Here is a 24,567-nt window from a genome sequence, read left to right as displayed (position 1 = left end):
ATATTATGCTTCCTTCTATACACCCGTATGCTATATGACACAATCAGATTGCAAAATGAGTTTAGAGTCCTAATGCTGCAAAAGCATGCCTTCCATTACCATTAATGGGAGTTACACATGCTTGTTGAGGGTGGGGAAAAATATATTCCTATGCTATTTAGTTCTGAGTTACTGTAGATATTTTGTACCAGTGGTATGACGGAATCAGTTACAAGAAATCTGATACCATGGTGATGAGGGGGACAGTCTAGTGAGCTAGCTAGATAATGGGTAGTCTGCACCTCTGCTGAACTCAGAAGACTAGTTTTCGTTAGGAGTACCTGCCTGAGATACGGCCCAGAGAGCGCTATAGAATATACGTTAATCTCTATCTCTGATTGCTGAATAACTCTGCAAAAAATCCACATGAAACCTATTTTTCAGTGAGTGAAAAAACCCAGGCATTTCAGAGGAGTTCAGAGTTTGTTTGAAAAAAAAAACCCTTAAAATATCTCTTATGACTTGTATATAGAAGATATCTTTGGAAAGTAGCTAACTAGGATGAATAATGAGCGCTTCCATTAACATATTTTACAAATACATCAATATTATGGTTCAGCATGTCCTTGTTCCTGTTCAAAATTAGTAATGACAGATACTAAGACCCTATTAATATTTTAATAGGCTGATAGGCACAGCCAAGCATGCAGCAAAGAATAATATAAATCAGTAGCCAGGCTTATAAACCTTAGTGGGGGTGATCCTGGGGAGAATGAGATGTATATAAAAAGAATGTGTGGGTCCAAGTCAAAGACCTAAACTTAATTCTCTCCCTAAAACTTCAAAGGTATAAGAATACGGTTCCAAATCACCCATCTGGCTTCTCTCTATAAAATGCATAGAACCATAGCCCTGGATCCAAACACTCCTGAACTCAGTTGCATAGGAAGAGTTTGAAATTGAGGTCCCAATTTTGTGGTGTAGGGTCCATCTTTTCCCCTTCTCCTACATTTGTGACCTTGGGAGATACCAGCAGGCGTGCCGTAACAATTTGTATAGTGGGGGTGCTGAGAGCCATTGAACCAAACTGTAAACCCTATATATGATGGAAACCACTTCAAGCCAGCACTCCTAGTTCCAGCACCTCTGGATCCTAGTGTATTTCAAAGTTCACTTGCTCCTCAATATCTTTGTGCCCATATTCTAGACTTGTGTTGAAATGGAAAATACTACAAAAATGTACAAAAACGTTCATTCCAATTTTGAACATACTTACTTTGACTCTGATTGTCCCTGTTGCATTCACCTTATGCAAAAGACTCTAGAGAACCAGAAATGTTCATAGAAATGGAGATGTTCAAGTGAGTTTTGGAGAATATTTGCAGAAGGCAAATTTTGAGATCATCAGTGAGAGTATTGGTGCCAAAAACCTGATTCAGAGTGTTGTGCTTACTCAATAAGGGAAGAGAAACCTGCTATGTGATCTACAAGTCTAATGCACAGCTTGAATTTTCAATATAAAATTTTCATGATTAGCTGTTTGTGAAGGATGTAAAGGTTGAAAACTTACTTGCCAAAATATTTTTGCAGAAACTTCAAATAATAAAGGATTTGAAAAAATCAGAAGAATAATTCAGGAACAAAAGAGGCAAAATTAATTATTCACTGTGAACGACTCAGTTCTGTTGAGAAGCTATCACTCATACTTGAAGGGGCTGGGTCATGATTGACCTTACGAATGAAACGGTGGCTGTACCCACTCTGTGTATCTTCTAACACCTCTGTAAGTGGTTTCCCGGAATTGACATTTCCATGTCAGATGAACAAAAATATGTATTATATAATGAATCTCAGAAAACTGAGATGTTAGATATAGTGTATTTCGTTGGGCTGTTGTATTTTGGGGGTCACGCTTTTAAAGCAATCTTAACATCTCTAATATTGGGTGTCTCAAAACTCAGATGTGCAGATGTAAATGGAGCAGTTAGCCTAGTTGCATGGAGATACTTTGCTTGTGGGGTATCATTAGAGTTTTGGAGCATCCTAAAATGTTATGGGCATCCTAAAATGTGGTCTCTAAAATTGGGTGCCCAAAAAAGAAACTAGAGGCTGATTTAGAAAATTTGGTCTATTAGGTTTTTCACTTAGACAGCTGTTATAGCTCATGCCAGTGCTGTTGAACTGCAAGTGTATAGAATGGTTTGATGTAACCCACATGGGCCCTTAACTCCCAACAATGTATTGCCTTAGTTCATCATTTTAAATTTTGTATCCAAATACTGGAGGAGACTGACACAGGACAGAGCAGATTAAGCAGCCACAAAAACCCAGGCCACCCAAACAAACAAACCAGTAACTAGTGTTGAGGACAGGAGCTTTCCATTAGTTCCCATTGTGATGAGTGGACAGCTGGTGTTAACTACCAGTTATGTTGTCAATCTCAGCAGAGAAGCTAAGGATTGAGGATCATGGAGACTGAATTACCCCTTCTTTCTTAGAGTGGTCCAACCAGTTCAGTGTTTCCTTACTCTGGCTGGGGAGGCTGCAATGTCATTGCTTGCTCATAAAGAAAGGACTCCGGGGGGCAGGGAGAGCAGTCCTACAAAGGATTGAACTTCTACGCAGAGATTTAGAACATCCTCCACTCCCATTGACTTTAACAGATGATGAAGGTGCCCAAAACCTGACAGGTTCAGGCCCTTAGTGTGCAGAGGCCCACTCCTGTTCTCAATGCAGTCTGATTTCAGTGGAGTTACTACTAATTTGCACTTAGAGGAAAATGAAGCCCAGAGTTTTTTTGCCAGTGAATTCAGTGGAGGCAAGAAAGGGGCCCTGATTGTGTCAAGCTGGCACCTTCAACCACTGCTAAGAGCCAGATTTACAGAAAAACTCAGCTCTCAGTTAGGCACCAAAATAAATGATCAGATTCTCTAATCTCAGGATGGTGGGTGCTGAGCACTTTCAAAACTTTAGCCATAAGTGCCATAATAGGAGCTTCAGGGAGCTGAACACTCCTGAAAATCTGGCCCTGATTTCTGGATGCTGAGCAATCTAGAAAAAACTGGCCCTAGCTTTACAAGCCCTTTTTACATTTTTTTTGAAAGCTCTTCCTTTTAAAACTCCAGCCATTTTAACTCTTGGATGCAGTGTTTGAAACACAGAGGGGAAGAGAGACATTTTTAATGAAAAAGAAAAAAAAATGGATAATATGAAGAATGAATCAAATATATTCAACAGACGAATCTATTACTTGCATATAACAAGAACAACATGACTGAATCTTAATGATTTTTATTAAGAGATTCAACAGAGCTAAAAAAAATTAAATATCTTAATATTAAAAATGATTTTGGACCTAATATGTAATCTCTTAACTGAAGAAAAAAACAAGAGAGATGTGCATTTTTCTTCCTTAAAATTTCAAGATAAATGGAGATTGAGAAAGCATTCAGATAAATCACAGTCCTGAATGGGTTTCCAAATAAGGTCTATTATTAATCAAATGCAAGGGAGTTGTTTTTTGTTTCTGATGGAGTTTGAAGCGGGAGACTGAAGAGGAGACTACCACTTGTTCTATGTTGTTTGAATAACATAAAATGGCCTGGCTTGTCACTACTGGTTTGTTGTTCCATAAGGAAAACTGTGTTCATTATTTAGCATTAGTAGCCCGTTCTTATTGTGTAGCTCGCTGACGTCGTGAGTTCCCTCATTTAAAAAAGTGAATACAAGCTATGAAGTTCAACCCAGGTCCTGGTCCAGAGTTCACTGAAGTGTGTGTGGTGTGTGGTTTGTGTTTTTTTGTTTGTTTGTTTGTTTTTAAATCAGGCCCTAAGAATTGGGTTCCCTCACTTGAAATCATTCTATCTATCTTCCTCCTAATCCATAACAACATACACTTCCTGGCCAGGTCCTCCACAACAACTACTTGCCTTACTCTACATATGAGTACGCCCGTCGACTCCATCGGTGCTGTCTAAGTACTTAGCCAAGTTGTGCGCATTTGTGGGTTGGAATGAACAACTGAATTGTCTTTCATCTTTGAAGGACTGATTTTTTTTTTCTTTCTTTCTCACAAAGCACATCCCTGACTCTAGCCAGCTTAAACAGGAGACAAGCCCTGGCATGGGATGCAGCATCAGTTTGGTGACATGACATACCCTGCCTACACTTCCTTTGTAGACCAATCACTTTGTTTTTACTTTTAAAAGGTTAGTTCTTATTTGGTGCAAAGATTGTCTTCTGAATGTAACTGCAGAGCCTTATGGAGCCCCTGGTTGACCAGTTGTATATACTGCCATCCTTGCAAGTCACAGCTGTGCCCTTGGTTACTTTTTCCCAAATCCCTTCCAACATGTAAATAGCAATTGCCCTCACTGAGTTTATGGCAAGTTTGATCTTTGATCCCTTTTAAAAATTATCTGGGTGCAATGAAAGCCTCTGAAAATGTTCTTAAGGTGTGAGAACACCTCTTTGTTTTGGGGCTAGGACAACTAGTGGAAGGATGGTCCAGTGGTTAGGGTACTAGCATGGGATTTGTGAGAGCCAAGTTCAATTCCCTGCTTCCTCTCAGGCATTCGTGTGTGACCTCAGAGAAGTCATTTATGCCCAGATTTTGAAAGGTATTTTTGTGGTGGTCTGCCCCACGCTGAAATTCAAGCACCTAAATGTCTTTTTATGGCTGGAAGTTGAAGCTAGACAAATTCAGACTGGAAATAGCCATGCATTTTTAACAGTGAGGGTGACTTACCACTGGAACAATTTACCAAGGGTTGTGGTAGATTCTCCATTCCTGGTAACAATTAGCTCACCATTGGATTTTTTTTTTTAATGATCTTGTGGAAGTTCTATGGCTTGTGTTATACAGAAGGTCAGATTAGATGATCGCAGTGGTCCCTTCTGGCCTTGGAACCTATGAACTCAAATGCATCATCTGATGGCTTTTTTTTTTTTTTAAAAGAATAGTTCACATTTGAGCTAAGAACTAGCCTGAGAAACTTCCATCTGGCGTCTGCGTGTGAAAAGTGATTAGAACCTGAAAACCATGTCTAAGGATGAAATTGTCTCCAACTGTAACTATAGTGCTGCAGTACCAATGCTATCCCTCCTTTATAGCTTTACCTCCAACTATCGGCATAAAATGCTACCAGCAAGCTTAACATAGTCTCTTCTTTACCTGGCTTCTGGTGATGAGATGCTTGTGTGAAAACCTGAATCTTGTAAAGAATGAAGAAAATAAAAAGGTGACACACTCTTCTTTTAGTAGTTTACTCTGATTTTTATTAATGGTATTGCTTTGTGGGGGAAAAACTCAGTGAGTTCCACCTTCATGTCCTCTGCTATTGTTGGCACATGGTGGAGGTCAAAGTCTATTGTTATCAGTGTAAATTGGGAGTAATCCCATTGGCGCAGCGGAGTTACTCCCATTTTATGCTCATATAACTGAGAGCAGAATCTGGCCTTGCGTCTTTTAAGTAATGAAATTGATTTTCCTTATCTTGACTCGTGGAGAAGGTCACTAAACTCTGTGGCACGGGAATCTTAATGAATGAGCCAAACAACAAGAGGGTCAAGGAAACTTTTACTTGCGTGCACTTCTTTGCACAGTGCTAAAAGTGCTTAGTTTTTGTGAGCTTGTCATTAAAAGTGCTGTGTTTTTGTTACAGTGCAGGAGGTAGTTTTGTTTGCAGTTCTCTTCTGGGGACTGAGAGTCCCATTTCTATTGGGACTTAGAATCATAGAGGTTTAAAAATGGAAAGACCTTTTGGTCCAGTTGCCAGAGGCAGTCTGTGTTTTTTGCAGTTCAAAGCGGAAGCGAATATTCGTATGTCTAAATATTAGTTATCTCTCCATTTGCACTCAAAAGATAGTTAGGTCTCGATGCTAATAAATACACCTGCAAATTGTGAGTGGTCAAAAAAAAATTCAGTTTTCAGGTGCAAAAGTTTAGCCTTCTTTTTTGTGAGTATGTTAAGACCAGGCTGGAAATTCAACTTGTTAGGCCATCCAGTTCAACCATCTGCTAATGCAGGAGTGTTCTGTGCTATGCATTTTCTAGTGCTGCTTTCAGTGCAGTTTTAAGTGCTACAAATTGTGTGCCTTCCACCCCTGCCTTTGGGAGATTGTTCTATTGTCTAATACCGCACTTCCCAAACTTATGAAAGTTGAGCCTCCTTTCAGAAAAATGAAGCCATTAGAGCCCTCTCCCTCAACTCCACCATGTGTTAAAAAGGCAGTTTGGCCTTTATATATACATTTTCAAAAATGCTGGTCTAACAGATCTCTGGGGCATGGGTTGTCTTTTTGTTCTGTTTGTACAGTGCCTCGCACAATGGAGTTCTGGTCCATGACTGGGGCTTCTAGGCACTACCATAATACAATTAATAAACAATCGCACTGTCAGCAAGATTTAGCGAAAATGTTAGTTAACTTCTACTTATTACTGCTTGTTCTACTCCCTCCGTGTTGCCCTCCAAAAGTCTTCTCTATCCTTGGTATTTATACTTTTCAAATATTTGTAGAGGTCTAGCCATAGTGTTATAAAATCTTTCCACCCCATTCAATCCCCCTCAATCAATGTTTCTTCTGCCCTTTTGAAGTCAAGTCAGAGGAATATATCTTAATGGTACTGAGGTGGTAAGATCCGAATGCAATATTGCATGTGGTCTCTCATCAAAGCTATATAGGGCTAGGTTGTGCAACCTGCTGACGAGTAATTACTCGTTTGAGTGGCAACAGCAGGGCTATCGGGCCATAGTCTAACATACCTGTCCCATTTAGAACACTTAAAGAAAAAAGATCACCTTCCGCACTGCCTTGATCCAGAAGTAGCTAACAATAACCTCCTGGAGAACAGAGGCAAATGTGATTACAAATCTCAGTCCAAGGTGCTGGTATTCACTGCAGTGAAATGTTGTGCAGCAATCTGGGTCAGAAGTTGGTATATGAGCTCATTGATTCGGAGCTGAATACAGCCACCCGTATCATTTAATGGATTCCTTAGCCACACACACATCTAATTTATATATGTTGGCTCATCTAGCTCCCCCCAAACTTCAAGATTCCATCACCCATAAAACTGCAGGGAAAATGACAGATGAGAACAACCTGCTGCACACCGGGCTGACAATGGTTCTAATGGGTGCCAATACGCAGTGCACACTTCCCACAAGAACTGCCCCCCTCCAGAAGAAAACACATACACCCGCTGTTCCTGCTGACTTGCTATGACTGACTTCAGGACATCTGGTGTGGCAGCTGTTCATGCGTTCATTTTAAGTGTCCGTTTTGGATGAACAATGGCATATCAGGGTCAACAGCTATGTCCTTACAGAGTGGCAGCAACTCTGGGATAGAGACATGTTGATGATGATGTTCAGAAGCCCTAATTTACGCATACCTGTTTGCAACCTGGGATGCAGATTCTGGACTAGGCTTAACAGGCTGCTGACTGGAACAGCCAGAGTGGCTTCTACAACAGAGAAATTTGGCTTAGCCCAATCTTCCGAGCAACTGTGGAGCTGCAATACAGACTTAAACTGTGGTGGAGGAGTGCACAATTAGATTGGAGGATGGACTGCAACGCCTTACTACCCCTGATGTTCAGCCATCTAACTGCTGCATCAATCTAGATATCAACCTGTGACACATAGGAGAGGAGAAGAACTCCATGAGTGGTCCCACTGAAGTTGGAAATATTCATGTGACTAGCTGATTGTCTCCAGGAGACAAAGATTAGTCTTTAATTAAAAATGGTCATGTGATGAAACCTCCAGGAATATGTCCAACCAAAACTGGCAACCCTACTAGCTGCTTACCATTGTAAGTAGGAGTTCATAATCTCACCCAGGGAGGTGTCAATCATCTCCCTGCTTCACGATACCCAGTTTTTTTTGTAACAAATCACCCTGCTAACTGGTCTCTACTTTGATGTTTGTTCCAGAGCGATCCCTTCCATTCATTTATTAGCTAGATTCTGCAGGTGAACAGTACCACACTTCATGAGTAGCCCTATTGCTTTTAAATGGGGTTGTTCATGCAGTGAAGTACTAATAAGAAGGGGAGCAGAATCTGGGCCTGAAAGAGTATCTGTTTTGGATGATTTTTCCACAGTTGTGTTGTGCATTTTCCCAAGTTGATATAATTCTGTTATTTCTTGCCCAAGGCATTAAATACTGAAGTCTCTACGCAGTTTTATCCAGTACTTACTACATGTGAATATAAACCATAGGCCAGTTTCTCTAGCCTTCACTCACACAGAATAGTACTTTACTCCATGAGTAATCCCATTACAATCAATGGGACCACTTGTGGAGTGAAGTATTGGTGTGGGGGTGGGGAATAAAGGCTATTAACAATAGAGATGTGCTATTAGATGGTTGTCTGGGATGACTTGCTTTTGCCTTGCTTTTACATAGATGGACACCTTCTCAGTAGGTGTAAATTGGCATAGTTGTATGGACTTAAATGGAGTTATGCCTTTCACACTAGCTGTGGTGCTGGTCCGTTGTTTCTAGAAGCTCTTTGGATCAAATGAAGCTGATCAGCAGTCCCTTGAGTCCGTCTTTTATATAAACCATGGTGAAACATGACGGTACTCGTACTGCCTGCTATAAAGCTTTCCTTGGGCGTTTAGTTGTTAAAAGCAGTCGCTCTGATCTTGTTTTGGCCATTATTTGTATCTCTTCATTCCAGGTGACAGAATCATTTTTTTAAATGTACATGCCATGGTTGCGTGAAGAACAGTGAAAGACCTTAATAAATTATAGGTGGATTTATAGGTACTGCTCAGGGCCATGGTAGCAGGGCTGAATTGAAAAGACAAGCACAAATCCCCTTCAGATAGGAGAGCTCCATTGGCTTTATATTTAAAAAAGGTGGGGCTGGGGTGAGGGGAGGAAGAGTGAAGGGGAAAAAAAAAGTTGGGTCCATTTTCAATTGCAGTCCAATTTCAAGGTGATAGCCCTGCACCTGCATTACAGTTTGTTTCCCTCTGTGTTACATGAAGGCTTTTAATCAGTCGAAGGAACAGAAGTGTGTGGGTAGCGGTGTGTGTGTGAAGGACCTGATCCAAAACTTATTGAAGTCCATGGAGACGCTCCAGTGAATTCAATGGACTTTGAGTAGTTTTGGGTCGAATCCAATCTCCGAGAAGAGTAAGTTCTATAGGTTTCAGAGAATGTGGTGCCTGAACTACTGGTGCACGGATAGTTGGCATCTTGGCCCTATTGCTCATCCTGATCCTGCAATGGATCAAATATGGAGGGACAGAAAAATTATTCATTGTTCGTGCAGTAGCTGATAAAGTGAATGTTCAGAGGAGGTGTTATGGTCAGCCTAAGCACCAGAACACCTGTGTTTTGGTGGGGGTGGTGTGGTGGGGTGGGAGGAGAGGGAGATGGACCACATGAGCACAGTGACACCAGCAATCAACCCTAGCTTTAAGGCTTGATGTGCTTCTGTTGGATGCCTCTGTAATGGCAGCACCGCTGTTCAGCACCAGTCTTACAGTTGATGTGTTCGGTGAACATAGGGTTGCCATTTTCTAATTGCACAAAACCAAACATCCTTACCCCACCCCCTTCCCAAGGCCCTGTCCCCCTGCCTCTTCTCTGAGGCCCTGCCCCCACCCACTCCATTCCCCCTCCCTCTGGTGCTCACTCTCCCCCATCCTCACTTACTTTCACTGGGCTGGGGCAAAGGGTTGGGGTGCAGGAGGGGGTGAGGGCTCTGGGCTGGGGTTGGGGATGAGGGGTTTGGTAAGCAGGGGGGTGGCCTGGGGCACCCAAAAGGTGGCTCCTCCCACATCACAGTGTGTGCTCGTTCCATGCTAGTGCTTTGGCTCAGTGCTGTATCTGAAGAATGTGTGCCAGTCCATATGTAAGCCAAATGAATAGAAGCACCACAGTGTTAGAAGCTACCATCTGTAAGGAGCCCTAGTCCTTTCCCTGCTATCAAAATAACCAGATATCCTGGCTTCAGTGGGGACTTCTGACATTTAAATGAACCATCTGTCTGACCTTGTTGCTATGTCCTAGCTCTGTTGCCTCATGAGATGCAGGAGGTCACAGGGTGGCAGTTCCAATTCCAAAGTACTAAAGGAGAGCAAAAGAAATGTGAAAGTTCGTAAGCTTTTGGAGGCAGGAACTGCTTCGTTCTTCAAGTCTACATGGTGCTTGGCACAACGGGGCACTGCTCTTTGTTTGAGGCTGTTGGTCTTCTTGTAATACAAATATCAACTATAAGGAAAAAGGGCAAAGCTGTGTATCACCATGGGAGGCTCGTGATCATTGTAGGGTGTGTTGTGGAGGAGGTGGGAACACTTGACTGTCCTGATCATTGTGAAGTTGTATTAAGGTTCCTAAGACATTTTCTTTTGGAACCGTCTTTGCTATGAATGTCCTACCCAAAATCCATGCAGAGGTCACCAGTGAGCAGTGGGAAATGCTGATATTCCCTTTGCAAAACATCTCTCAAATTGACCATTAATGGAAAATGTATTTTGCACCATAGAGCAAATTGAATTGCATTAGAATGCTGCACTTTAACTGGAGTAGTGAATTAGATGAGAGAGATCATTTGGGGTGCATTTCCTACTGGGTATAATACCCAATTTATTTTCATTTACGTTAATTTCTTTACATGAGTGACTGACTGCAAGATGCATTAAACTGTTAAATGCTGACAATTCCCAGTTGCTAGATGCAAAAATAGAAATGTTTAATGAAATATGTATATATACCCCACTGACCTGGATGATATTGGTGTGCAAAATAATAGGATTGTGTTAATTGTCCATGCCATTGGATTTTGTAGGGTACGGCAAATGTTCAAAGGGTCCTCTTGGAATGGCAAAACAAATACATTTAAACAAGATTCAATAGGGTGATGTGGTGATGACCCATTGAGTGAAATACTAGGAAATGAAAACCTACACCTGGGGACTGAAGGAGGAAAAAGCAGCTTCTGCTTTGATTGTGAATCATCTCCCAGCCAAGTTAGTGAAAGGTAACGTTCTTTTTAATTTATGCATCTCATTGCAATATCAATTATATCTGCCTAATATCTGTCCTACCTAGCTTGCCTATTAGTGGGGGAAGCAGCTAGGGAGCAGCGTGCTGTGGTAATATTGAGTAAGCAGGTGATGAGCTCTGGGCGATGCAGATTTAATTCTGAACCTGCCATCTCCTAGAACTGGAGACTGTCACAGTCTGCCTTTTAAACTAGAGATGAGGTAAGAGCTAAATCTGAATCGAACAGTCTCTAAAATTCAGGAGGAGGGTTGGATTTGGTTCAAGATGATCACTACTTAACACAAATAGTAAGTGTTGATCGAAACTGGTTAATTGATGCAACTTCTACACTAGCCTTATTTGCACTTAGCCTTACTTATAACATAGTATCTGGCCCAAAGGATTTTTATTGCTGATCTAATTTATTCTGGTGTAAATCCAGAAATCTCCATTGATTTTAGTTGAAGTTACTCTTGATTTACTTCTGTGTAAATAAGAATGGGATCATTCTGATCCTTGTTTAATGCATTTTTATGAAGCTAACCTAAATATAAAATTGACTTTGTCACCTAAGAATACAATTGCATCATACAAACTGTTGGAAATTCTTAGAGTTGGAAGCTATGCAGAATGCAGTGCCCACTGATATAATTTAAAAGGTGTCTTCAAATGGTGCTTAATTTGGGAGTAAAGTTTAGAGGAGCTAAATTCCTTCTGTTTAAAAAAAATGGTATTTCCAATATTTACAAGTTGTGAATTTTATTATTTTTCTTCAGCAAAGCCAGTTATAATTTTTTAAAATTTAACAGACAAATTTCCTTTGTGTAACACTTAGTGATTTAACTCACCCCTTTGTCATGTTGGGCCAGATCTTCAGCTGGTGTAAATAGGCATAGCATTATTGGACAACAATGGAATCAGCTGCTTTAACAACTGTTATGGATCTGACCCATTCTATATTTTCCTTTACTATAAAAGGCTGGAATTATTATTACTTTAGCTACAGAAATGCCACAGGTTATTAAACTAACACCAGACATGAATATAATCAGACCTCATATATAATTAATGAGCTCTGTCTTAATGTGATAGCTTCTAGGTGTAAGTCTTGCACCTGTAATGATCTTCTAACCTAATAGCACTGGGAATAACGAATTGGCATGGCACTTTTCTTTTGTGACTGGGGTATACCTATAGGGTTATATTTTACCACACAAATATATAAAAATACAACAGAATGTAACACTTTAGAATGAGAAAAGCACAGCCTTCCTTTATAATAAAGCTGGTGTTGAATAGCGGGTATCTGTGGAAGCAGCATAAACAAGACTTTTAAAATAATTGTTACTTAATGTCACACACCCTGACATATTCGCAACCATTTATTTCCAGGATGCAAACACTTAGCTTGGATTCTTTTGGATAATACTGAGGTGAGCTAAGCTCTGTAGGTTAAATTCTGACCTGGCTTATCTCCTTGCATTTGAGTTGGGTTCAGTCCATTGACTTGAAGTCCATGATCTTGGATTTTTTTTTTTATTGGCCTCTAAGTCAATGATACTTTTTACTTGATTTTTTTTTTCCATTTTGGTTAAGGCTCCAGACTGGGACTCGGGAGAACTGGGTTCAATTCCTGGTTCTACCACAGATTTTGTGTGTGTGTCCTTGGGCAAATCTCATAGGGCCTGATCCAGCTCCCATTGAAGTCAATGACACAAACTCCCACTGGCCTCTCTATATATTGGGATCAAAACTTTAGGGCCCAGTCCTGCAATGTGCTGAACACTCTCAGCCCCATTAAAACCAGCTAGAGTTGAAGGTGCTCAGCTCCTTCCAGGATCATGACTTAATCTCAGGGTCAGATTTTTTGTTTGTTGTTTTTGTTTTTAAAAAGGAGGGCCTATTGTTTCCCTACTGCACAGGAATGTTGTGAGGATAAATTCATTAATATCTGTGTGGTGCTTGGACACTCTCTAGTACTGGAGACTGAGGGACAAATGTTCTAGATCACTTGCAAGTTTAATCTAGTGTAAATGGTGGAGTCTCTGTAACTCAAAGTCTTTTAAATCATGATTTGAGGACTTCAGTAACTCAGCTAGAGGTTTGGGGTCTATTACAGGAGTGGGCAGGTGAGGTTCTGTGGCCTGCAATGTGCAGAAGGTCAGAGTAGATTATCATGATGGTACCTTCTGGCTTTAAAGTCTGAGTCTGTTTAAAAGAGCTCAGTTTGCAGCTGCTCCCATTGTGACACTTACGGCCAGGTTTTCAAAGAGCCCAAAGTGTTTTGTTTCGAGGCTTGGCATGAATTGGATTGCCAGCAAACAAGTTCACGAAAGTGAGTACATGTAGGAGCTGTGCAAGGTACTTCCACAAAGCTCTCCTCTTTGCTGATGTGCCAAAATCTTATCTTAGTTCTAGGATAAGCTGTTGCCAGCTTTTGCTCAGGAATGGGTCATGGTTTTTGTGATCATAGAATCTCAGAATATCAGGGTTGGAAGGGACCTCCGGAGGTCATCTCGTCCAACCCCCTGCTCAAAGCAGGACCAGGCTGGTGATGTGGGGTCTCCCCCAACTAGGAATTCTGTTCTAGCTCACTCTCAAAAGATTGAGCTCAGGATCTACCTCTCAACGTCTCGTGGGGTGGGGGGAGATATCATTCACTTTAGTTACAGGGTTACCTATGTTCCAGATGAATTTGGTATCTCCTAAGTGAAAGTATTGCTGAAAATCCTTATATCATAAACAAGATAGAAAGTTATTTACACATAGGAATCAGTCCCACAGCTGTATATGCTCATCCTGTGTGAGTGATTATTTTTGTTTGTTTCTATGTTCCTTGTTTGGAATTTTTATCACACCTTGCATCCTACATTTGGACCTTGGCAGCCTGAGAGATGAGGCTCAGATATCCAGAGGTGAGCAATTATTATTCACACAAGAAGTCACGTTATCATGAGTAGTGGTTGCAGGATCAGGATCTAAAAGAATAACTTTCTTCTTCATTCAGCTCCTGCTTGGGCAATATCTACCCCCAAAAAATCTATACTGTAACTCCGATACAAAGGGTACTATAATATTACACAGGTTATTGATACCTGCTAGTCTACTATTAATCTCCCCTTTGGATCCTCTTTCTCAAGTTTCATTCATTTGTGCGCTTTTTTCTTTTGTCATAGTTGCTTCAAAGCAAGTGCACAATAAATGTGTATCGTAACTATCAGCTAATCACATCTTGAATTAGAAATGGAAGAACTCAGAGAAATTCACGGTTTTGTGGAACAGACCCTCTAGCCAAATTTGTCAGAGAAACATCCTCCATTTTGAAACTTAAAATATTTTAATTCCAAAGGGCTCCATCAGAATAAAATCTGTTTCTTGCTAAATGCACCATCCTAGGCTTTCTGCCACGTAAAAATGATTACAGCCTTCCAGATCATTATTTGTACTGGAATATCACTTAAGGTATGTCTACACTGTATCTGGGAGTGAGCCTCCCAGCCCGGAAAGATGGACTCTCATTAGTGCTGCTTGAGCTAGTGGGCTAAAAATAGTAGTGTGGATATTGCTGTTTGGGCTGTCAAGCCTACCCAACCGCCCACGCTTCGGAGCTATAACCACAACATCAGCACTGCTATTTTTAGTGCACAGTGTAAGTCTGTCTAGCCAGGGTGGGAGGCTCTCTCTCAGCTGCAGTGCAGGTGTCTCCCTACAGGCCCCAACTCAGACCAGCGCCCCCTTGTGCGGCACTGCATAAAGACAGTGAGAGGCAGTCCCTGCCCTGAAGAACTTGCAATCTAAAAAGACCCAAGAACTGGATCTGAATACCCACACATTTTGGGAAGTTCAGATTCAGATCCTGATTTCAAATCCCAAAGAACAGGGGTGAAATCCTGGCACCACTGAAGTAAGTTACAAAACTGCCATTGATTTTGTTAGGTTCGGAATTTCACCTCAGGCTTGATTTGCTCTAATGTTTTAGCTTGGCCCGTTGGAGGAGATTCAGATTTTGGGTTTTGGTTGGAGCTCATCTCTAGTTGTGTCAGGAATCTGCCCCCAACCACTGAGCTTTGTGCGGCTTTGAAATTCTCCCAGTGTCGGCTCCTATACCCCCCTCGATATTGTGACTACATTTAACTTCAATAGCAAACCATGAGTGAGAGCTTCTGTCCAAGTGTTGCTCACCCTTTGTGCCCATGGAGCATGGTTCTGCATTCTGACAACTTATGTAGCAAAAACTCCAGCTGCCACAATGGTTTGTGTTAGCTGGTTTGTGCAGAGATACTGAAAGGAAAAGGGAAATTCCATCATAATACCTCTCTAGATCGTGTGTACTTATACCACTCACTCTCCCCTGACTAAAATTGGACAAAACCACTCCTGACCTGGAAACCATAAAGTTTATCCCTCCTAGGACGATTTGTGGGCTTCCCATGCATTAATTATAGGCACTGACAATCAGGACAAACAGCTGCTTGGACATTCATAGATAGGAATTCTGCTTTTAATCATCCCACAGTGCACATACTGTACACGGTCTCGTGGCTACCTACCCTTATGGAACATCTGTTTGAGGTCAAGGAGGTCAAGCCCATGCCATAAGGCATATGTGCCAAGGAAACATGGTTTAGATGGGTGACTTGCATAATACTGCAGGGGCTGCATTTTCAGGAAGCCCTTCCTCTGACACAGCAGCAATTTATCAGTTATAGGCTTCTTTATGCTTGAGGACCTCCCTTGAAACTTACAATATCTCAAGAGTCAAAGATAGGACGACATAGAAACTGCAGGCTGCCAAAATACATGTTATGTAGAAACCATCTTGGAAAGCCACACAGACCATCTGAGGTGCTAAACTATATGCAACAAGAAGGTATTGTCAGCAGGTAATTGACAATCTGCAAAAGCATATCCTCTACTGCTCCAGTCACGCCAGGGCTTCGGCAATGTCAGCTGCACTGCTAAACGCTACTTTCAAATGGTACAGGCTGAGGTTATTTATCTGGCCAGTGTGGGCCAAACCAAATTTAATTCCTCCCACCCCCCCAAAAAAAACAAACTCAAAAACCCGGCTAGATCCCGTGTGGTCTGCACTTACTTTGTCAAAGATTCGCACAGGGTTAAACGGCACTACTCCTGTTAGCCACATTCCTCTCACATGAAGTTCAGCCCATGCAGCGATTTGAAAATGACCAAAGGGTGAAGCAAAGAGAGCCTGAAGTTGAAGCTGTGTCCCAAACTGTGGTGTGATGCTGGCAGCCCAGGTGCCACTTCATGCCAAAGTCCCTAGGCCCCACCGAACCCTTACAAATGCATAGCCGGAAACCAGTCTGGCTCACTGGTGTATTAGTGTGATCAAATAGATATTAAAGCTATAACTCTGTATTTAGTGTTCATGGAATGCTTGTAGGAGGCTGTGTGTATTAATCCTACCAATAATAGCTGGATCCCATGGTATAAGGCAATGTATAAATGTTTGCTCTGTAACTAAAAATATTTGTTTGTAAATTCTCCATGGTAATGCTTCTCCCATGACCAAGTAAACAACATTAGTTTACTCCAAGAGGTGCTATCTCCTGCTTATCCTTATAGGAAGGACTATTGAGTCCTTAATTTAAATGAGAATTGGGTCTTGTTGGGGGTGCAGGTGAACTTTCCACCTGTGGCAGCTTGTACAGTATCTGCTTTTTAAGAAAGACTGTAGGCCAAACTATGTAGCCATGCGTGATGTGGAGATTATGGAATAAATTATGACTGTTAGCCAATAGCGTGTTTATATTTTACTTAAGCTAAAAAGTTGTATAACCATGAACCACATTGCTAGTATCCTTTGTATTTATGCTACAATGAAATTGTAGTAGTCGGTAAACTGTGTGTGAACTCTGTTTTTTGGGTACATGTAAGAACTGTCGGGGATAAGATGTCTGTCTGTTAAGGCCTGTCCAATTGCAGTTAATGCTGGTACAGAGTGATAAGGATGGTTGGTGCTATATCTTTGTGACCTGAAAAATTATGCTCAAAACAAAGATAAGAAATGGCTAACTAGTATGCAATTCTTGGGTAATGCATGAAGTAATCCAATTATTGTAAATAGCTGGGGTATAAATACAAGTTATGCTGGGTTCATACTTCGGAGCAAATTTGAAGATGCTGTAAACTGTTCTCTGGAGCAGTGAGATATTAACCCTTGCCTTTGTTTCTGTATTGATTTTTCTATGTTAAATAAATTGATTGATTTTCAACTGAGTTACCTGATCTCAATAAAATAATTGAACCTGTAAGTTTTTCTGTTGGTGGCAATCAACAAGAAGCATTGAGTGATTAACTGCTTTGTTTGTTAAACTGCGTTAGTCTTTGAGACATATCACTATTGGTCTAAATTGATTGTCTACCTGAATCTGAAGAGAGCCTGAAATATGATAGCTTCTAAGGAGAGAGGTGAACTGTGCCCAGTTTTCTCAATTGCATATCAACCCTATAGCTAGTGATTACAGTGTTGACATTTAAAAATTGTGAAATAACCATTGCGAACCATTTTATAGAAGAAACATCCAGCTAATGTTTCTTCCATAATTCCAAGCCACCTTCTGCATCTTCTTAAGTGCTAGCCTGGCCTTGTGTAACTGCCAAACCTTCAGCTTCCACGTTGACAATTGCTGTGATGTGCTGTGTGATGTTGATACAATAATTTGTGACATCGAAATTTAAAGGCAAAGTTAAATGAACAATTACTCATTGACTCCTTCACTCACTGTGGCTCATTGCATCCGCTGGCTTTACTTCCTGTTGCTTAGATAAACTGCACCACTCTCTTCTGTGATTAGGCTGTATGGGAATATAATTCATTGTCTGGCAAGAGTGGATAGGTCCCAATATAACTATCCTTCCTAAAAGACAATGTTGTTTTGTGTTTATCTTCTATAAATTCCTTGGAATGATTGAGGCCTTGGCACTTTATCCAACCCAAACTCCAACTCCACCAAATTGGTTAAGAGGGAAGGAATGGTTTGCAGCATCTACTTCCATTTTGAGAGACACTGTGGCCTAGAATATGGTTCACAGGACTAGGAACAAGGAGATGTGGGTCCAAGTTTCAGATCTGTGCCTTGCCCTCGAACAATTATGTCACCTCCCGCTGTCTATTTCCCCTTCTATATAATAGGGTAAATAATAGTTCCTTATCACACAGGTGCACTGTGAGAGAGATGTTTTAGGAGGCACTTGGGGAGGTTCTCAGATGGAAGGCTCTAATGCTAGGCATTATTATTATTATTATTATTTTCTTAAAGCTATAGTACATTGCCCATATTCTACCTTGTAGTTGACAACTACAGAGCAAGAGGAATTTCTGCAGGAAAGATTGATGATGATCATTGTGTGGAGTGGGAGGAAGATATAAAGTGACTTCCCTCCAGAACAGATGCAACAGCCAAGAAAAGAAATGGAGGTTTTAAGGAGGAAAAAGGTTTTAAGGAGTCCAGTGGCTGTACGAAGAATATGGTTATTTAGTAGAATGAGTTCACTCTTTAATAGAAAGTAATCATATCAGAGAAATCATTGCACATAATTTGGCACAATTGAACTTCATCTTTAACCTTTTACTATGATTTATGAGACTAGGTCACCAGAGGAAGTGGTTTTCAAAAGCATGATTAAATACTTTAAAGAAATAATTTCAGTCTTCAAGCACCTTGTGGAACTGCACTTTTCAAGTGTTTGTCCTTCCTCATCAAACTGGCTGTGGTAAAATGTGGAAACATTTGCCTTGAAGCCTTGTCTTAGATTTTAAAAATGAGAAAGTTGGACTACAGGAATCACCTAATAAATGGACTGTGTGGGCCAGATTCTGATAGCTTTATGTTGAGTGTATTTTACCTGTTCATCCTTTGACTTCAATAGGACTACCAATGAAATAAGCGACTGCTCAGTGTGAGTAAGGATATCATCATGTGGTTCTATACTAGTAGATACATTATCTACGCAGTGTGCTTTTAAAATATAGGTTATTAGTATATAGGAGAAACAATATCCACCATTATAACCAACAGCTGCATATCTCCCAACCCAAAAAAGTTTGCATAGGAACTTGAGCACAGTTCTGAAAGATGGTTTAAATTCTGAATTTGCTGTTCTGATAGCTTTACCTCTGTAATGATCTTTCATTGCTGAAGAGGATGTTGTCAGCCTGGACCTAGATTCTATCCTATTTGCCTCTCAGCAACAATGCCAACACATAGTGAAAGCCACAAACTATTCCTGTAGTGGGTAGGTTGTGACCCATCAAAGTTCACCAGCTCACTGAACAGTGATTAACATTTAAAAGGTATGCAAACTAGACTCTTAATTAAAAGTTCAGTAAAGACTTTGAACCTGTTCATTGCCTTTGGAAATAATCAGAGAAGCAGGCCTCTTCTCACTAAAAACCATTATCATAAAAAAACCAACCCCCTCCTCTACTTCCCACGATGACTGTTCATCCACACGGATGGGCCCAGGGCTTGAAAAGTGGGCGTGGAACAGAAGTTCTGAACACAATGCAATTTTAGGGTTGTTTAGATCTGGGATTTGGAGCTGGTCCATTATTATGGTGCTGCCTGGCAGTAACTCCTTAGTTGTGTCCTAACATGGGCTTAAAATGGGGCATGATTTTCTGTTTCTCTGTAACAACAGGTATCCACAGCGTGAAACTTCAGAGGGTTAGTTAATAACTTAACACCTTAAATTTGCACACCTTTCCCAAGGGGTGCCAGACTTCTATCCTCTCATCTCTTTAACCACCCTTCATGGTCAGTCTCTTACCAAACTACTCTCACTCCCTGCAAAAATCAACCACTACAAAAACTTCTTGTGTTGAGAGGGGAAAAATAGTCTGAAGGGTGAAAGCAGCAGAGTAAAAGTTCCAGTACGTGCTCTGTGGTGTAAAGGAGCTGTGGTAACAGTAAGGTGTATGGCAGTAGAAGCCGAAGGAATGTATGGTTAAGTGGCTTAACTTTTTTTTTCCTTTTCTTGCTTGTGTGTGTGTGTGTGTGTGTGTGAGAGAGAGAGAGAGAGAGAGAGAGAGAGAGAGCCCTAAAATATTTTGTCTACCGTAGTCCATGGGAGCTGAGGATCTGTAGCACCACACAGGTTCAAGCCCATATTTCCCCCCCATTGCTTTGACAGGGATAACTGCTTCTACAGAAACAATACAATATCTGAGAGAAGGATATTAAATCTCTCTGCTCCTTTCTGTTGATATGTTCATGTAAAAGATTTGAAAGGCCCCATGAGACAGCCCAACAAAGTCAAGGAGTGCCCTGACTAATATTCCTTCACTCAGTTAATCACTGCAGTTTAAATGCCAGTGGTACAGAAATTCATGGTAACCGGTCTGTTTTCACAATGGGGCCGCTACGATTCCTTGCGTGTCAGTGCACTTCAAGACCCTAATATATTGCTCCATAAACTGCTTTGGGATAATATGTCTGTGGGATATTAAATGTTATATATCAGGATCCCTCACAAAATATTCTTTGTTTATTATTATTGTTTCATTAAAAGAAAAGTGATGAAAAGGGCAGAAGGACTAATATCTATTCTGCAAGTAGTGCTATAGAGAACAACAGACAATGCATTTCTTTCAGATCTTTGTTGTCCAAGATTATTTTGAAAGTCCAGCTTTCCTGCATGATACAGTTGATCTGTAAAGGAGAGAAAAAAATTAAACTAAACTGCAGGGCACTTAGGACTGAATGAGTTCACTTTTTTGACTAATATTTTTTGAAAAGAGACTAGTCATTTTGAATGCTCAACTTGAGACACATTAAAGGGCTTCATTTTTGGAAAATCAGGCCTCTCTAAGGGGTGTCAAGTGGGCGCCAAAAATCATTTAGACACTTTTTGAAAAACTTGGCCGTAGAGGTATTGAGCTCCTGCACCTCCCCGTGAGGGTCCCACATTTTTTCAAAATTTAAAACACAAAGTCCAACTTCAGCACCAGTTCACTCTTTTTGCCTGAGTGAATGGCCTTCCTAGTTAATAACCACTGGGCTTTACTTCATCGGACTCCATCATTCAGCTAAGGAAGTATGCAAAACTCCAGGGGATGTAAGAAAATAAAGCAGCTCCAAGGTAGTGCTGTTCCTCAATAGACTGTAACCTTCTTTACAGAGGAAGGTAAGTATCATTACTTCCATTGTGCAGTTGGGAAACTGTAGCACAAAGAAGTGAAATGATTTGCCTACAGGATGTCAGCGGCAGAGGTCTGAGCAGAACTCTGGTCTCCTAATCTGCAGCTCAGTGCCCTGGCCTAGGGTTGCCAAGTGTCTGGTTTTCGAGCAGAATGCCCGGTTGAAAAGGGACTCCGGTGGCTCTGGTCAGTGCTGCTGACAGGCCATAAGAAGTCCGGTTGGCGGTGCTGCGGCCCAAAGGCAGGCTACTCCCTGCCTGTGCTGGCTCCATGCTGCACCCTGGAAGTGGCCAGCAGGTCTGGTTCCTGGGGGAGGGGGGAAACGACCATGGGGCTCCAATGGGAGCTGTGGGCGGTGGGGGGTGGAGCCTGTGGGCAAGAGCAGTGCGTGGAGCCTCCTGGCCCCCCCACCTTGGAGCCGGACCTGCGGGCCACTTCTGGGGCACAGCGCGGAGCCAGGACAGGTAGGGATTAGCCTGCCTTAGCCTCGCTGTGCCCTGACCAGGAGCCCCAGCCCTGGCCCTCCCAAACCCGGAGTTCCCTCCTGCTCCCCAAACCCCTCATCCTTGGCCCCACCTCAGAGCCCATACCCCCTCCCACACCCTGTCCCTCTGCCCCCTCCCATACCCCCTCCCTCATTCCAAATCCCTCTGCCCCAGCCTGGAGCCCTCTCCTGCACCCCTAACCCCAGAGCCCATGCCCCCAGCCGGAGCCCTCACCCTCTCCCACACCCCTGCCCCAGCCCAGTGAAAGTGAGTGAGGGTAGGGGAGAGTGAGCCACCAAGGGAGGGGGAATGTAGTGAGCCGGGGGCGGGACCTTGGGGAAGGGGCAGGGCTAGAGTGTTTCGCTTTGTGCGATTAGAAAGTTGGCAACCCTACTCTGGCCACTAGACCATACTATCTTCTATATTTATAAAAGGCAAGATTAAAAATTGAAAATGGGGTAGTGCACCATTCACCTTTTCCCCCCTCCATTGGGTCTTAAATGTCTTATAGTGCTGAGCTGGCGCCTTTCCTTTTTTTAAAAAAAAACACCGCCCAAAGCAAATTTAGTGCTCATTAACATTGCTAGAGCAGCAGACTTGGGAGTGAAGTCCCTTATGTATCCGCAGCACAAGTATAGCATGGGCAGCAGCAGTGGGTGTCTCAATTCTAATCTGCACAGTTAGTTACTAATTAAGAAGTGTCACCCTATATATAATTTCCTTTGTTTATCTTTTAAAATCCATTTTAGTAGTGTACAGAGAGATCAGACGCCGACACTTTATTAAACCTCCCCAAAAATGGGAGACAAATTGGAGTAATAAAAAACAAACCTAACACTTTTTTGTTTCCTCTAAACTCTTCTTCGCTTTCTTGAGTGAGTCTAGTTCTGCACCCATAGCAACAGTCGCTGCTGGTGACAGGACAAGATGTCTTCTGCTGTCATTAGTGCAAGCGACTGTTTTCAGGTGTTCAACGCTTCTTCTAACGCAACCAGCCACAAGGGATCATTCCCCTTGGGAGCAGCCAGTCAAAAGAGGAAACCACTACCTACTCATGTACATACGCACACTTCTCACTTGCTGCCTTGAGGCGAGGAGACTTGCTGTACTTGTTAGTGTTTAGACAGTAGCAATTGTCCTGGTATGTGTTGGATCCGATTCTCCATGCTTACATCCGTTTTATGGTGGGGTAACGTGATAGAAGTCAATGGCATAAAATTGGAGTCACTGGCTGGAGACTTGGATCCCTTATGTATTGCCCTGTTGTTCAGGGCATGGTTTTGATATTTTAGGCTTCATTAATAATAATAAAAATCCAGTGTTGGGACATGATCTTGCAACTGTTAGCTCCCTTGACTTCATTAGTAATGCTTATATGAGTAATGGCTGCAAGATCAGACCCTTTGTTATGTTTTCTGGGGAAGAGAGTACATACGAATGTCCTATCTGGAGAGAATATAGGAGCATTGTACTAGACCCAAACTTCCAAGAGGGTCCTCTATCTCTCTTATAAAGACCTAATGATAGCCCACATTTCCCCTCCCCAACCACCCACATAATGCCTGTTTTGAACATATTTATATGTGCTCTTTTTGATAGTAGCCAACTACCTGATTGGTTAGAAGATTGGGAGTGTGGTATAAAGGCCTTGAGCGCCTTTGTTGGCCACTGACGCCCCCACAAAGGATAGAAGGGACTCCTTGAGGAAGTTACGAGTGCTGATCCTGCTGGCCCGAGGAGCAATAGTACTGTCTTCATAGCAGTGCAGAGCACTAGCAGAAATCAGGCTAGCTGTGACAACTCCTTCTGAGTGCATAAGGAAAGGTGATAAAGCTTACGCAAAACTTTATAGCTATCAGATCTCAGACTCTGGGTTTAGGAGAGACAGTACCATGAGTAATTTTTGCATCATTAAAAATTAAATCTCATAAGTATAATGATTCAGACATCAAGTCATGACAGTATCTGCCTGATGATGAACTACTGTATGTTAGAAAACAATTCACTGGTAATGGTGCAATATTTTTAGGGATTAGACAGAATTTAATGGGAAAGAAACTATTTTACCTCAAATGTTTTCAGCTAGTAATTGGGCAGTGGAAAAAAGATATCATTCAATAATGTTTTGTTAACTTTTCGCATCGATCACAGTCCTTAGATGTCCAATGAAAGCAAATATTAAGATTTTTCATACAACGTACATTTATTATTATTAACTGTTGATGCTACGCTCAGCACTGTACAACACACAAATAAAAAGAGAGCCTCTCTCAGAATAACTGACTATCATAGGCAATTCGTTGTGTATAAATGGGCTGCTGCACCCATGCACAACGAACAGCAGGATAACAATAGCCTAATGATGGCAGCCTGATCTATGAAAATAGTATGTAATTATATATATGTATAACGATCTACAGAGTCCATTACTGTGCTGCTAGTGCATCCCAAAATTATAACATGTACACGTAAAAGCTGTATTTCTTTCTCTCTCTCTCTCCTCCAGTCAGCAGAGATTGGACTTCTATATTTTATTTGGCTGTATTTAATGAGGCTAGTTTGAAGAAGGGGGTTTTGCATTTTGCCCTAAAGGCGCTGATGTTCTTGGTCATTGTTGGAGCAAGATCAAGACTTGTGCACCAATTGCTAAGACGTCTCCTCTTCCTGAGAAAGGAGAGAATGGAACCACTCGCATCATGCTATCCAATCCAGCCTTGCTTTGTAGACAAAACCACAAAACCCCATGGTCCGTGGTTTCATAGGCTGTGTGATGTTGCACTCTATGTGATTTTATAAAAAAATATGGTAATGAATGTGAATATAATGTAACTGGAATATGCTTCATGCAAAAGGTCTCTTGTAAGGTATCATTACAAAGCTTATAATCTACTGAGTGTGGCCCTTCTATTTGTATGAATGTATCACTCTT

This window comes from Natator depressus, chromosome 5, assembly GCF_965152275.1.
Source record: "Natator depressus isolate rNatDep1 chromosome 5, rNatDep2.hap1, whole genome shotgun sequence".
Classification (NCBI taxonomy): domain Eukaryota; kingdom Metazoa; phylum Chordata; order Testudines; family Cheloniidae; genus Natator; species Natator depressus.
The sequence above is the reverse complement of the archived record's forward strand: the minus strand, read 5'-3'. Positions refer to the sequence as shown.